Genomic DNA, 16,973 nt, shown 5'->3' with positions numbered 1-16,973 from the left:
CTCAGCATGACCCGGTGGCCCACAGCCTCATCTTGTAACACATCCCACCCCCATTGTCTCCTCCCCGGGCACTGTGGCCTTCTTGCACATACAGCATGCTTACACATACCTGGTACACCCCCAACTCAACTTTCTCTTTGTAAGTCCTGCTGGCTTTTTAGACCTCAGTGCCTGCCAGGAAACCCTCCCCTGAACTCCAACTTGGACAGCACCCTCTATTATTTCTTGTTTAGAACCATTTCCTCTCTCCCATCACAGGCAGGATGCATTCTTTGTTATGGTTATTCAATCCTGGGAGAGGAGGTGCGGGATCTGCTTTGAATCACCATGGTAACCCCCAGCATCAAACACAGGGCTGACAGATAGTAGGCTCTCTGCTCATAGTTACAGAATGAATGAGGGATGCGTGAACAAATGGCATCTGTTCATGGGGAACACACAGCACCTCTCTCGCATGGTGAGGCAAAACATGCCTGGCACCTGGAAATAGCACGTCTTATGAGTAGGTGAGCACCAGGTCCCAGCCCAGAGCCCAGGATGACAGAGCTACCCACACTCCTGGTGGGCTAGACAGAGAAAGGGGCACTCTTCTGAGAGCAATTCAGCAGGGCACAGAAGCCAACTTCATTTAAAGAGGCCCTCCAAAGGACTGGCGTAGCTCAGGACTAATTGCTGATAAAGGCTGCCCCGGTGAGGTCAGTGAGCGCTCCAGAAAGCCAACCTGCTGGTACGAGGAGACAATGGCATTTTGAATTAGTATGCCAGAAACATGTGAAACGTATTCATTGAGTTAATAGAAATGCCTAAGTATATTAGACATTTTTGGGCTTATTATTCATATTAGTTATAATATGGAAATCAAATTTTATTTCTAAATTGCAGTCAAATGATATTTTCTATTAAAACTTTAATAGCAAGCCAAATTAAGCAAAGCTATGGGTTACATATTAGTAATCCTGTTTGGTTATAACTCATAATTTTTTTATTTTATTATGAATCATCATGGGAATGAAATAAAACAAGACATTTTCCAAAATGAACTGAAAAGACTTTTCTTTGGTGGAATGGAGAAGCTGTGTAAGAGTTGAAATTAGAAATCCTATCTTGGTGAAATAAACAAAGAAGAACTTTCACAGCAACATTCACATTTAAAAAGACAGTAATTTACCTTCTTCTATCACACTATCCTACAGAACCAAGGACTAAAGGTGTCCCTAATGCCAACTAACCAAGTCTCCTGTGTGTGCACACAATCCTTCCTCAAACGCTGATACCCTGTCAAGAGTCATCTTCAAATTATTTCTTTTTTCAAAGCATAATAGCCTTCCCTTAAACATATTTGGGTCTTCTGCTTCTTACTTACATATATTAGGTGCTCAAGAAATGCTTGATAAGCATTTCGGTTCAATAAATTAATCAGTCACAAGTTAACCACTGAAAAATGTTTTGTGGTCATGTAGACATATAAGTCAACCCCAACCATGCTGGGCACACAGAAGGTGCTTAATGGATGCAATGTCTCCTTCCTAATAGATACAGTTCAGGACAGCAGTCCTTTCCTTGGTCCATCTAAAAATCATTGTATTGATAACAGATAGTATTGATTAAGAGGTTGCCATATGCCAGGCACAATGGCAAGCTCTTTACTATATCATCGCAACTATTGCTACAACACTCACAGATGCAGGTTCTTTTATTATCCCCATTGCCTAAATGAGTACCGTGAGGCACTGAAGGGGAAGCACAAGGTTACAAAGCTGCTAACAATGGAGTCAGACTGGGCCCAGCAGCTTGGTACCAGCACAGATGCTCTAACCACTGGGGAGTACTGCCTCTTGCACAAGTCGGCTTTCAGTAGCACCCTGCCTTCGCCTCCAGAGCTCTGACCAGGGCTCTCCGGAACACTGAGGGTGTGGGGAGTGACAGGCATTGCTTCAGGATCTACTTGCTCACTCTCCTCTGCATCCTCAGACGCTGGGAGAGAGAAGTTATCACAGGGATTTCCTTCCTGCCCCTCTAAGCAGCTTCCTCAGGCCACCATGGCCCAGGGGTATGAACGTGGCCATGATAAAAGTGAGTCACCAAGGCACCTTGCCCTGTAGGAATTCAGGAATAATTGGCTCAGACCTTTACTGAGTCCTAAGTCCAGAGCTGTTTCACCAGGTCCATGCGTACCATTTGTACTGAGTTAGACAGTGCTGTCCCCCTCCCGCCCCCCCAAGACTCATGCTCATTCACCTGGAACCCTGGGACGTGACCTCATTTGGAACTAAGGACTTGGCAAATACAATCAAATGAAGATGAGGTTAGCACCTGCCTGATAGGGCGGGTCCTATATCCAGTAACGGGTGTCCTTATAAAAAGAGGGGTATTTGGACACACAGGCTCACAGAGAGGGAAGAGGCCAGAGGCAGAGACTGGGGTCAGGTGGCTACAAAGTGAGAAGCACCAATGATTGAATGGAGCCACCAGAAACTAGGAAGGGGCATGGCAGCATTCCCCAGGGCTTTGGGGGAGCAGAGAGAGCATGACCTGCTGGTGCCTTCGTTTTGGAGTTCTGGCCTCCCAACTGTGAGAGGGTAAACTTCTGCTGCTTTAAGCACCCAGTGTGGCAGCCGTAGGACATTAATACGCAGGCTTCCCACCTTCGGTCCCAGCTCAGGCCAGTCGGCGGATGAATTGAGCATCAAGCACCCCCAAGATCTCATCACCCAGCAGGACTCGGTAGTCCCCAGACCCAGGCTGGGCCCCAAACTTTGATATCAGTCCATGAAAAATGAAGTCCAGAAATTGAGCATTAGCATAAGAAACTTCTGGCTGTTTGATAGAGTGATTTTACGTTTGTTGATTATGTGTTACGTGTCTCTTCTCAATTTCATTTTTCTAATGATTCATTTTCATGGCATTTTATGAAAGTACCAGTGTATGACAGATAGAAATTTTAAAATACATAAAGTAAGACTTAGTCCTACAGCATCGAGAATTTAAGAAATCGTGCCAGGGACAGGAAAGGGGTGTTTCCCAAACGGGACCCACATTCATTCAATTCAGGTGGCATCATAAATAGCATTTGAGGTTTTTCCTTTTATAGCACCAAGTTCACTACTTTTCTGGGATTGACGCTGCCCACTTGTGTTGTCAACTTTTCATGGTTATGACCCAAATACCTGCAAAGAACAGCTTAGAGGAGGAAAGTTGATTTTGGACTTATGGTTTCAGAGGTTCAGTTCATGGGTGGCTGACTCCATTGCTCTGAGCTTGAGGTGAGGCAGAACATCATGGCGGAAGGGCGTGGTGGAGGGACACTGCTCAGCCGATGGCAGCCAGGAAGTAGAGAGAAAGAGGGAGGAAGGAACCAGGGAAGGAGATGGTCTGAGGGCACTCCCTCAGTGACCCTCTTCCTCCAGTCACACCCCACTTGCCTACAGTTACTACCTGGTAGTCCATTCAGATTATTAATTCATCAAGTGGATTAATCCACTGAGGAGGTTACGGCTCTGATAATCCAATCATTTCAACTCTGAACAGTCTTTCATTGCCTAACACGTGAGCTTTGCAGGGCTAGTGAAGATTCAAACCATAACACCGTTCTATGAAATGTTGCCATCTCAAATTTTTGCAGAGGAGACCTTGGGTGTCTCCCAGCCACCAGACAAGGTTGTCTCCACTTGTTCTCTGTAATCCATTCAGATCTCAGGCTCATGCCCCAGAACATCCCCTCAGACCCACCCACCCTTGACCAGGTCCACCTGCTCAGCTCTAAGGCAGATGGGATGCTGCCCGGTATTCTCTATTCTTACAGAAATGTTGGTTGCTCCAGCTCTTACAGTTTAAGCTCATTCTTTGCACCTCTGCAGCCTCCAGGCTCTCTAGAAATCACACTGGGGCCCCAGGGACTGCCCAGGCAAGGACAGTCTGACAACTAGAGCTTGGAATCACACTTGGGCAGACCTAGATCTACACACACTCTCAGCCTGGGAAGGGCCTCATCCCCAGGAGGTCCCTCAGCACCCTGTGCAGGCATGCTAAGGATAAGCCACCTTGCCAAGCATGTACCAGCAGGCTTGTGCTCTCACTGCAGACACGAGGGTAATTGTCAGCCGTGATCAGAACAGTCGCTCCCAACAGCTGAAGTGCCTACAGCACATGCCACCTGCTGCCCAGTGTTGTAAGTGCTGGGACCCTTTTAACTCAGTTAATCTTCACAACATCCCTGTGTAGGAGATGCTACCATCTCCCCATTTTACAGATGAGAAAACTGAGTTATGGAGTGCTTGAGAAACTTGCCCAAGGTTACCAACAAGCAAGTAGTGACTGAGCAGAGCATGTTCACCTCTAGTCATCCTGCAGTTCTAACAGGAACCAAAACAGACCACGTGCCTAATAGAAAGTATCTTCCATGGTTTCGTAGACTCTGCATCCTGCCACAGTTATCAAAGACCAGCTCCTGTTTGTCTTGCAGGAAGACTTGATGTCTTGCAAAAATTCAGATTCAGCAAAGACTTCAGAAGACCCAAGTTTGCATCTGCGTTTCAGTTTGCCCTGCCCTGCTCACATGCCCTCTCTCGGGTCCTGTGACCAGCCTCCTCGCTTCCAGTCCAGCCCAGGAGCACCTCCAAGAGCAGGCAGGTGACCTCAGAGCATCAGGACTGTCAAAGAGAAGAACAGACCACCCTGCTCTGATAATCATGATAATCATCTTTTTTAGGCTGTGTGTTCATCTGCTTGACAGGAGACAACAAGAATAAAATCACACACCTTCACTGCAGAGAGTGTCACACTATACAAAAGCACAGGAAGGGAATAATTGAAGCTCTTCCACTCCTCCCTCCTGGTTTGGAAAGGGGTGAGGAAGATGACTAGGAGCCATGGGCACGGTCCACGTCAGGAGACAAGAGGCCATAGATGGGATGGAACAGGGCAGTACAGGGAGGTCAGAGCCCTGGACATATGTTAGCTAAGGTCTCGTCCTAGGAGTGAGAGAGAGAAGGAAAGAAGCCAGCTGGAAGATCAGGTGTGGTCAGAGCTGGAAGGAAACCCAGAGGGCGCACAAAGGGCTACAACCTGGCAATCGGCAGCCCCAACACACTGAGTGCCCACAACAGCAACAACACACTGAGAAGCTTTCTAGCATGCGCTCGCTCCCTCTCTCTCTCTCTCTCCCCCCCACACCTTCTCTCTTTTCTCTTTTCCCTTTCTCTCTCTTCTCTCCATTTCTCCAATGCTCGAGAGTCCCTGGTATTAAACGAGACGCGGATTAGATCTGAAACCCATCCTGTCTCACCGTTAACAGTCCAGCTGGGGCAGTGGAGTGGATGCCTGCCTATCAGCTCACCCAGGGAATCGCTGCATCTAATAGCCTCCCCACCCTCCTGCCTCCCCCAAACAAACCAAAACCAAACTTGTCATTCCCTCTCCCCTGGGGTCCACTGCGTCTCCCTTCAGAATCAAGAGTAAATTATCTCAAAGAAGGGTTCATTAAGAATAAATAATAATTTGCGCTTCTAGTGCACCTTTCATCTAAGTATCTCAAAGCGCTTTACTTAATTAATTAATTAAGAAATTAATTAATTTGGAAAACACTCCTGGAGGGAGGGAAGGCCTGCTTAATGACACCTGTTTTCCAGATGAGTAAACTGAGGCCCAGAGCAAAGGGCTCAAGAACAGACCACACAGGAAAAGTGGCCACATGGGATTGGGTTGGAGGGAAAACTAACTTCACCCCAAGATGGGAAGATTTCCACAATAAAAAGGCAGGGTAGGAAGGAGTCAGGAGGTTGATGAGAGAGACGCTGAAGTCAGGGGGGATGAGGCCAGGCCATGGGGACAAGCCCAAGTGGGCCTGAGGAGCTGCACGAAGAGATCAGGTCCGCTGGTCCAGCCTGGGCCAGGTGGGCTACTGACAAAGGGCCTGAGCCCCTGCAGGCCAGATGCCCACAACAGAATCAGCTGGGCTTGAGTGACAGATACTGGAAAGCTGACGTCACAGCATGCAATGCACAGTTTTGGAGACTCCCTGCTGGGATAAGGGCTCAAGAGGGTTTTTTGTCTGCATGGGGGCATGCAGCCTCCCCTGGGTAGTGGGAAAATGGGAGGCAGAGAATTGGATATTTCTCGAACACTAAGACTAACCCCAGAAAGCTCCTTGTCCACCTCCTGGTCACCCCCAGTACTTCTCTGGAACTCAGTTCCCTACATTGCCTGGCTGACCTGTGTCCAAAGAGGAGACAGGACTACAGGCACTTCCCAGCAGCCTCCAAACCCTCTCCACGTCCCCACTGGGCCAGTCCAATCCATCGCCTCAAACCTGCTGGCCCTCCGTCGCTGGCTGCTCCTGGCGGAGTTAATGAAGCCACATGTGCGCTCTCACACCTACACGTGTGCGTGCATACAGACCCCCCCACGCACACACAGCACCTCAAATTAACAACCCAAGCTTGTCTTTTTCATTGTGTTTTTATTATGATGCTCCTCAATGATGTTTTTAAATGAATTTTGAATAGTCCCCGTAATTTGGTTTGTTCTGTGCTGCGACGCAAGTGTGAGGGCCCCGCAGGAATTGCTGCAAGGAATACAATATTATGTGAGTACCGTTTCTGCTCGTCTTCCTGCTTTCTCATAATTAAGCTTTATTGAGTTGTAAAATGAATAACAATTAAAAAAAACCTGTTTATTGATCCAGGTGCAACATGCAGATAGGAATAAAACCTTCTACAATCCCTGACCTCACCTGGAGACCTGGCCCTACACGCACTTGCTCTCTCTCCCTTCTGCTTCTGTCATGAGCCATCAGGCCACTGAGCTAGAGACAGAGCTTCCTTTGATGGCATGAAGACAATTGCTGGCATCTGCACTGGGAAGGTACACCCTAAATAGGGTTTGTTAGAAGGATAGAAGTTTACTAGGGGACTCCTCGTTTCCTCTTGATGTCCAAAATTCTGTTGCTTGTGAAGTCGACCATTTTGTTAAGGCCCTGCCCTACCAACTGTGACTAACCTCAGGAAGGAATCAGCATTGCAGCCTCATGAAAGTATTCAACCTAACAGGACTTCAGTGATCAGGTTCTTTCTGGGAGAAGTCCAGATGGAAGCGCTCCGCAGAAGCTAACCTCCACCAATTTGAACGCCAGAGCTAAAGGATGATTCAGAGCGCAGGACTATCTGGAAGTGGTCAGGAGGAGGTGATGCCAAGTGGTTTGGGAAGCAGAGGAGCAAGGAAAGGAGTGGAGCCCCTGACAGGCTGCTGGGAAGACGGGAAGGGCCCAGGTGAACCTCACTTTCTCAGTCTTTAGTCTTGAAGATGGCTTCCAGAAAGTCAGCCTGCTTAGTCCGCTGGGGAATCCAGAGATTTCTATTACTCCAGGGCTGGAAATTAGTTGTCCCAATCTTCAGGTCAGATTAGAGTTCCAGACTGGACCCTGCACAACCAGCACCTTGTTTAGTGAATAGTCGCCAATACCAGAGAAACTGCACTGAAGAAAGAGTTCTAACTTACCAGGGGAAAGAACCATGCAGACCTCACGCCCACATTAGGAAGAACGTGACTCTGCAGAGTCCGGAGCCCAGCCTACTACTATGTCACAAATCCTGGCCAAGAAGCCAAAGGGTCTTCTATTCCATGTGACTCTGGGCAGCCCCCGCCACCCTACCCCCGATCCATCCCCACTGAAGACAGGAATCTGAACCTTTGTCCCTCCTCACCCACCAGACAAAAATACCGCTGAGACTCAGGGCTCTGTCCCAGCATCTGCTCAGATGCATGGGAGTGTTGGGACACTCTCTGCTCAGAGCAATGTTTTGGGACAAACGCTATGGCCCCACCCTGTGGGACTTCTGGTCCGGCAGAGGCGCCCAAGGAGGAGGCTGCAGCTAGTGCCGAATGTGGTTGACACATGCACATACCTGCCCTGGTCAGTGCCGGCTGCTGTGACAGAACGTCCATTGACTGGGTGGCTTCAGTTACAGGCATCTATTACTCAGAGTCTGGAGGCTGGAAGTTCAAGATCAGGCTGCCCACATAGTCAGGCCCTGGAAAGGGCCCTCTTCCTGGCTTGCACACAGTGCCTTCTCGCAGGGTCTTTGCTTGGTAGAGAGAAGTGCTGGTCCTTTCTCCTTATAAGGGCACCAACCCCATCATGGGGACCCATGCTCATGACCTCCTCTAACCTCATTTCCTCCCAAAGCCCCACCTCTTAACACCTCGTATTTGGAGTTAGGACTTCAATGTCCGTCTATTTGGAGGGGAGGATACAGACGCTCAGACCGTAGCCACACCCATCAGCAGCAGCCCAAGAGCGCAGGTCCTAGTTCTCTGCCCTGTCACTTCTCATTTTCAAGACAAGTTGTTGGGGTGGGGGCATTGCCCCGCACCCCTCTAACTCCTTCAGATTAGCCCTTGTCATCTTTTGTGCCTTCTCAAAGCCAGTAGCAATGCTTGTTTTGCCTTAAGTGGCAACATTGAGGAGTACAGAGAGGTTCACGTGGTGAATCTAGAGCCCCAAATGTCCCCTCCCTCGGATGGTCTGAGCGCCACCTTCTGGGAACACCTAGGTTGACCTCATGGCATGAAGTAAGTGCCTGTGCTGACACCTGGCTTGTTGGTTGGCCAGTCCGTTTAGTATCTGGCCTGACAGTTGGCGAGTTCCAGTGTGCTCACCCTGGTGATGCCCAGGTCCTGCCGCTTCTCCAAAGCTGGTATAAATCTCCCTTGGCAATTTATACCACATTCTTCCAGTCCCCAAGAGGGCAAATGATGACAAAAGAGACCTGGTTACCTGTACCAGTGCAAGTGGCTTCCATAAGACCAGCAACTTGACTGCTCATCTGTATAGAGAAGAGGCCTTTGGGGAAAGGCCTAGAAGTCACAATCATCTCCAGCTATGACATCCCTCTCTACTGGGACTCTCCAGCCCAAAGTAACACCCTGAGAACTCAGGCGTTTCCACAGTAATGATCTTATAACTTCACCAAAATGGGAAACCCCTCCAGAAACCACTGGCCCATGCTCAGCTTGGGTAAAAGCAGCAAAGACAGAAAGACAAAGACCAAGCTAATGCAACCTCTGCTCCTGCAGGCTCCTCCCAAGTCTGGAAGGAGCTGACCCCCTCTGTGCAGACAGCATATTTTTGAACATATATCACATCTGGTAATGAAAATTACCTGTCACAGGGTACTGACTGTGACAGACTTTCTGCTAATTGCAACTCTCAAAACAATCCATGAGAAAGGTTCATCACAACCCCATTTCATATACAAGGAAACTGATTAGAACTTTCCCAAGGTCACCCTGCTAATAACTGGAATTGGAGTCAGTCTGACGCTAGACCTGGATATACACAATCCTGGAGCACAAGCTATAGCTACCTCCCCTGTGTGTCCTTCTCTGCTGGCCAAGCCCAATGCCCCACTAAGCAGTCCTGCAAGGACCAGGGCAATTATCACTGGCACAAAGTCCTGCAAGGCTGTCCTGGATGACAGGGACAGGATATCAGTCGATGGCATTCTGTTTTAGCAGACCTAACCAACCAAGACAATTGTGCGCGTATATCAACCACATTAAGCACATGTATTTTGGTATAAAAGTCCATACCAAATTCCAGGGGCTTTATCTCTGAATCTGTGGAACAAAACTAAATTTCTACAAGCAGCCACCTGCTATGACACCAGGAATGTTCAATAAAATGAGGAAGGGTGGAGTCTAGCCCTGAGATGAGGGTGTGCATCTGTACTCTGTATCCACACAGCCTGCAATCCAGTACCTCACACACTGAGGCCTACAGCTGTCTAAAGACTGGGTGGCATGTGTTTTCCATGCTATCGAGAAATTGGGTGCACGTGCTCATGTATGGGCATGTATGTATATAAAATGTTTGCACACGTAAAGTTTATAAGCATGCAAACTCATTGATCATGTGAACAATATTAGTAAATCTTATGCATGTATTCGTGTATGTTGCACACACATATATACATGCAGGTTCACATGTATCCCTCTATGAGTGTGTGTGTGAGTAGTGATCAAACTGCAGGCAGACAGGCGGATGTCTGAACGGCTAGCAGAGCATGAAGCCCTGTGTGTTCTGTCAGGATCACTGCTGGAAAGGGAGAGGGTGCTGGAGGCAGCTAGCACTAGAGTAAAAGCCCCAAGGACACCACAGTGGGGAGGGAGCTGATGTCAAGGCCATAGGAGCCCATAACTCTGGAGCCTGGGGCAGCTCCCTAGGGGAGTAGAGTTCACCAGCATTAGGCACAAGCCGAAGGGGGCTGGGACAGGAGGGAAAGTCGATGCACAAATAGACTTGAGGGTGTGAAGTCGTTGGAGACCCTTTCCCTCCTCAGTCACCAGATTTACCCCCTGGGAGCTTGACAGCGCCAGACACTTGGATTTATGTCAGATTTGTTGACGAGGGAGGCCCTGGGTGATGTTTCTGAAACCGGCAATGTAACACTCAGTTTATCCTGGCCACGGGGACACCACGGCCTCAGAAGAGCCTTGTCTAGGTCACACCACGTGCAGGTTTAACCCAGCTCATAGTATTCAGTGAATGAAGAAATTAATAAGCGGATGAATGGAAGGGGAGAAATAGAAAGGATTGATGGAATGGATAATGGAGGCCATCCTGATTTTTCTCTGTCTCTTCCTTTATTCCAAAAAGATGATAGTGGAGAGAAGCCTAGTAGAGATAAAGTCACAAAAACCGTAGAATAATATTTGCTGTTGTCAAAGACTTTCTGAGATAATAGGGAAAATGTAACATAATCACAAATAACTACAATTAGCTGGGTGCAGTGGTTCACGCCTGTCATCCCAGCAACTTGAGATGCTGAGGCAGAAGAATTGCAAGTTCAACCAGCCTCAGCAATTGAGCAGGACCCTCAACAACTTAGTGAGACCCTGTCTCAAAATAAAAAATGAACGAAAAGGGGCTAGGGATGTGGCTTCATGGTAAAGTACCCCAGGATTCAATTGCCAGTAACAAAAAATTTAAAAAATTTAAAAAAAAATTCATTTATTCCACACACCTACTCAACAAGGAGCTGGGGACTGTGGTGGAGGCCACAGTGGAACAGACCCAGACCTTGCCCTGAATGAGCCCATGGAGATCAAGCATGTTTGCTGACATCAGAATCAACGTGAGACGGCAGGTATCTAAGCGGGATGTGCAGATGAAGGGCAAGAACTTCCAAGAAGCCAAGAGGGGAGATCTTGTGTGCTGTAGTTTGGTGCTTAAGTGTCCCTAACAGTCTGTGTGGCAGAGGCATGTTCCCAGCCTGCTGTATTGGGAGGTGATGGAGTCTTTGGGAGGTGGAGCCTGCTCGGAGGTCTTTAGGTCATTGGGGGTGTGTCCTCAAAGTGGGTAGTGGTAATCCAGCTCCTTCCCCTTCCTCCAATTTTACTTCCAGCCACGAGTGAGTGGTTTTGCTCTGCCCTGTGCTGCCACCATAATGTGCTGCCGCCAGCCCAAAGCAATGGGGCCAACCCATCCTGGACAGAAACCTGCAAAACTCAGAGCCAGAAGAGACCTTTTCTCTTATTATTTTTATTGCAATGTTGGGAATGGAACTCGGAGCCTCATTCACGGTAGGCAAATCCCTTAATACTGAGCCCACAACTTTTTCTCTCTAAAAGTTGATTATCTCTGTTTCGTGTTGGAGTGAGTGGAAAGTAACTAACACACTGTGTATGGCATATGCACATGTGTTCATGTGTGTGTGTGTGTGGGGGGCTTCTATAGTAGAACTCCCCACCCAATACTAGGAATTGAATCCAGGGGTACTTTACCACTGAGCTACACCCCCAGTTCTTTTTATTTTATTTGGAGACGGGGTCTCGCTAAGTTGCTGGAGGTTGAGCTGAACTTGTGATCCTCCTGCCTCAGCCTCCCACATTGCTGGGATTTACAAGCATGAGACACAGCTCCCAGCTCTGAAGTAGGATTTTTAAATCCCTACTTATGACTGTGTTTGGAGTCTATCATATGAGGAGAGTTGCTACTGTAATTTCCTGTCCCCCCTACAATTTCTCCCTCATTCAGAAGCATTTTATTCAAAATTCATAGGTGGGATGACCATATAATTTATTGTCCAAAACAGGATGCTTGAAAGTCACTATTAATAATGCTGGACAACTGGCAGAACCTGGGACCATCCTGTGCCAAGTGGGGCTTGTGGTTACCTTGGCCATAGAGGTGAGCAATGGACTGTCCCCAAGTCCTGGCAGCTGCAGAGTGGACATGCCAGTTCTCCTTACCGAGGGAGCTTTGCTCCATGCCATACCCCCTCCAGAACAAGGGCCTGGCCCCTTCGTGCTCAGCAGTGAGGCTGACCCAGGGGGCAGGGGCAAGCACTCAAGGAAGCCCAGGTGGGACTGCAACCTCCCTGGGCCTCAAATGCTCTCCCCCATGGCAGGGCTCAGTGCTCAGGGTCCACTGCGGTCAGCGAGCCCGCTGCTCAGCCTGGGATTTTAGCACTTACTCCATCCACTTTAGCACCACTGACGTCCCTGGTGCCAGCCCAGGCAGGCGGCCCTAATGGATCCCTTGCATTATCTCCCTCATCACTGCTTAAATATTTATCAGACCATTATGTATTTAGTGACCACAAGCAGGGCGGGGCAGGGCCAGAAGGCAGTGCCACTCTGGCCAGATGCAAGGGTTAATTACAGATTGGATAAATCCCCCGATTTAAAAATTAAATAAATAAGCAGGGTTGGGAGATTAAAAGGGAGCCGTTACTTACATGTGAAGCAGCACAGAGCGGCTTCATCCAGGTTTGAGTGTCCTCTGGCGTTTGCTTTCGTGATCTTTCTGTTTCCTTCCCCTACCTGCAAACCGGGGGGCCGCCTGAGCCTTCAACCAGCTTCTAATTAAAAACCGTACTTAGCTTTTGCTCCTCAAGCAACCAGTGTGCGGGAGGACCCCTGGTCTCCTGCAACCGGAGTCGACATTCGCCTCATAAAAGAAGTTCCGAAGGTAACTCCGGGGCTGGCGCTGTGAAATATTGTTCATTATAACGAAGCAGCTGAGATAATGCTGTTTTCTAATTTCCCTTTCTCAGTCAGAAATTAAATAAAAAGTCATGTCTAAATTACAATACTGGATTGAGATCAGACGAGGGCCCCATGCAGAGAGCTCATGATCTATCCTTCCCACATTTTACAGCCATTAAAAAAGATTATCCTCGTTTTTTTCGTCTCCCTTTTCTTGGAGGCCATTTACATTTGTTCTGAACTCTCACTGTGTTTTATTCGAATCTCTTAAAAGTGCCAGTGCGCATCATAAGTCAATCACAAACTTAAATTAAGAAAAAAACAAAACAGGCACCCAGGCAAACTGGGTCTCTGAACTTCCGGCTTAGGTGCTGACAGCCCTAACTTGATGGCTCCTTCCTGGCCCTGCCGCTGTGCCCACTCCCTGGTTGGCAGAGTCCTTCCCAGGAGAGTGAAGGTGGGAGGGCTCACTCTGGGCCAAAATAGGCCATGTTTTTATCACCCTCCCTTTAAGGAGAAACACCCTGTGGACCAAATGTTGAACTGGCTGGTAAAGATTTTTTTTTTTTAATGTTAATAAGCCTATAATACTATATTTAATTGAGCACTTATTTGACTACTCAGTTAACTAGGAGAAGAGGACACAAGCGCATTTCGTCAGCCACAATTCAAGCATTTTCTGTTCTGAGAAGTTGTTGGTGGTATTCCCAGAAGGCAGCATGGAAAGTTGGTACTGAATATCATTATTTTTGATGGACTTTATGAGACAGCATCATTATGAATTGTGTGCATGTCGGTGCCCTCTAATCATTCACAGAGTATTAACTAAGCACCTACTATGTGCAAAACACTGTGCAGGAACAAACAAGAGATGGTCTCTTCCAGAGGCACAAACTACATTTGGGTGCTTGCTCTCCAGCCAGGGCAAGAACACATTTAGATTTTCAAATGCTACACAAATCACTGTGAGTTCTGGGCTGCCTAAGAGCCCAGATGCTCAGAGCTCAAGGCAGGCAGGTCTCTGTGGGTGGCATTAGTCAGCTGGGATTAGGTGGGAGACAGGCTGGAGCTGCGTTTTGCAGACAGCTAGAACGTAACTATGAGGACACATGTTGGAAAACACTCCTGGAAGGAGCAAAGTGTGAGCCTAGAGGTGGCTTGTGCCGGGTATTTAAGGGTTGTTGTGAAATCCCAGGTTGTGCAGAGGGGTGAGGGAAGAGGCGGGGCACCAGCCAGTCAGCCAGCCAGCCATTCACTGAACATCTACTATGTGCTGGATTCTCTTCCAGGCTGGTCAGGAGCCAGCTGACAATGACCCTGAATGTTCAAACAGGATGGTGGTGACAGAGGGACCAGAAGAGCCAGAGAGGCCTTGTAAAGGAACAGTTAGCTGGTCCAGGCTACAGTGACCCCTTCCCAAGGTCTTTCTATCTCAAGTTTGAGCATGTTCAAGTCGACATATACTCATACATAAATACATGACCAGTGTAACTCCACATCACAAGCAACCACAAGAATGGCATCCTAATTGGAACAAGTTACACTTATTCAATGTATGTACAATTTTTCAAAATATACTCTACCTTCATGTAAAAAAAAAATAGATTTTTTAAAATGAAGTTTAAAAAAAAGAGGCAAGCACAGCATCACCTCCTCTTAAATACCCATGAAGAACACAGCACATAGAACTAAGTAAGGCCTCCAAGAGCAAGGATGTGGCCATTACAGGAACTGCTTTTATCCTTTTCTTGGGGTCTGGTCCACAGGGTGGAGTTCTGGCTTTGTCAACAAAGAACCCTGTGACCTTGGGCAGGTTAAATAACCTTTCTAAGCCTCATCGTTCACGTCTGTAAAGTGGGACTATGGTACTCAGCTTGCTGGGGTTGTGAAGAATACATGAGTTAATAAAAATAAATACATATCCCACCACCCGGCACCTACTGTCAATAAACAGGAGATGTGATGTGGACAACTGTCTTCCCGCGTCATCCCCTGGACCCTGTTTCTATGATTTCCAGAGATATTTTTTCCCGCTACTCTCAAACAATTTAGCCTGCTTTCTGCCACCTCCAGACATATTCCCCTGCCCACTGGGTGCTGCGGCTTGTGTACCTGAGGACATGATGCCAAGGGACAGGATGCCCTTATCTTTCTTTTAACACAACTCAACACAGATTCCTCCCTGCCTACCATCCTCCAGTCAAGAGTCTAGAGCACTCGTCATCTGAATTACCTGCTCGTTATATTTATTATATTCAACCAGGTCTGATTTTCTGCTTCATGAATGGATTCCTCAAGTGGAAGCGACCAGTGAAATCGTTGATGAGAAAATGAAGTGCTGAGGAAAGGAACTTGCCTATCTGTGCTCCTCAACCTGCGTGCCACAAATAAATTACAGTTATGTGGTAGCTGACCCTTTTGGTTTTAGGACACTGGAACAGGGCCTGGGGCAGACAGAATACCTGGAGATGGATTCCTGTGGCCGCAAGAAATCTTCTCTGTGGCTCTTCAAAAGGCCACTCAAAATGTGTGGGGTCTGATGACATATGCTATGGTCCCCACAACAGTGAGCATGACGAGTGCCACCTGACCCATGCTGCTCTGCAGAGCTTCAGTGAGCAGGAGGTACTCAATCACCAGACACTCTGAGTCGCACTGGTCACCATCGTCATCACAGAGACAGGGACTCTGAGGAGCTGCAGGACCGCTCCAGTACCACAGAGTACCTGGGAACCCCCAAGCCCCACAGTCAAAGGAGAAAAGGTGCAGAAAGGTCAAGTGGGGTTCAATGGCAAGCATAGTAGCCATGACCCTGGACTGGACTTCATGGGCCATATGCTTTCCTCTGTTTGTCGTGGCTGGACCCTCGAAGCGTCACCCCAGCCAGTCACTGAGCGAATGCTCCAACAACACCAACGCCACTTCCCTCAAATCAGAGAGAATCCTTCACATGAATAAGTTCCGTTGGACTGGAAACCCATCTGCATCATCACAAAAACGTTCAGCATCGCATTTATCAATGAAAGAAAAGGGAGAGCTATTAAATTCTTTAAATATAATTTCAACAGCCATGAATATTTTATGGTTATAAAAATGGCTTTAAATTTTTTATCACTTGTGCAAAGTTTCTCATCAAAGGTGACTACCAAGAAGGTGTAGAGATCATCCTTTAAAAAGTCTTAATCGGGTATTGTGCAAAACAATTTCCATCACAGGACCCGATTTGAAACGTTTCATTCAAGGAAGGAAACAAGCTCATGTTTCTCATTAAAACTAGGAAATGTTTCACACTAATTCAATACATGTCTCTCTTAACAGATGGTATTTTATTTTTCATTTTGTATTTTATAATAAAGAAAACCAAAAATGCCCCAAGTCCTTGCAGAGTGCAGACCAAATATTGCCATTTTCAGGTGTTGCCATGTTGGAAGTTTAGGGAGCCTTTCTCTCTTAGGTGTGATGCTCCATCTTCATGGATTTGGGGAAGTATTTGAGTCTGGTCGGCATCCAGCTGTCACTTTACCATTCTATGAAGATCAGTGTGGCCACAAAGCTTCCCCAGGCCCCATGTAAGTGCTTGCAACAGTCCAAGGTGACCCCTATGACCTGAGGAGACTCCCCTTGAATCCTGGTAGCCTCTTCCTGTGAGTGCTTCTGGGACTGAACTCCCACTGGTAGCAAGACCTGGCTTAGTTAAGAGGGGGAAAGTGTGTCTGGGCTGGAGGTGCAGTTCCCAGATGGCACAACCAAGCTAGCTGCCTTTCCCAATCCAATCCTTCCTCTTTACATCTTCTAGGAGGCTCTCCTCTCCACCTCTTGATTTTAAATAACTTCCTGAACTATAAATGCAAAGAGTTCCAAATGAAAACTGATTGATAGCCTCGTATAATTATATAATAAAAACACACTGATATGCATATACATTATGTGTGGGCTTGTGTGTCTATATGCATCTGTATCTATTCCAGAGGGAGGAATATGCAATA

This window comes from Sciurus vulgaris, assembly GCF_902686455.1.
Source record: "Sciurus vulgaris genome assembly, chromosome: 13".
NCBI lineage: Eukaryota > Metazoa > Chordata > Mammalia > Rodentia > Sciuridae > Sciurus > Sciurus vulgaris.
This window is presented reverse-complemented; position numbering follows the sequence as displayed.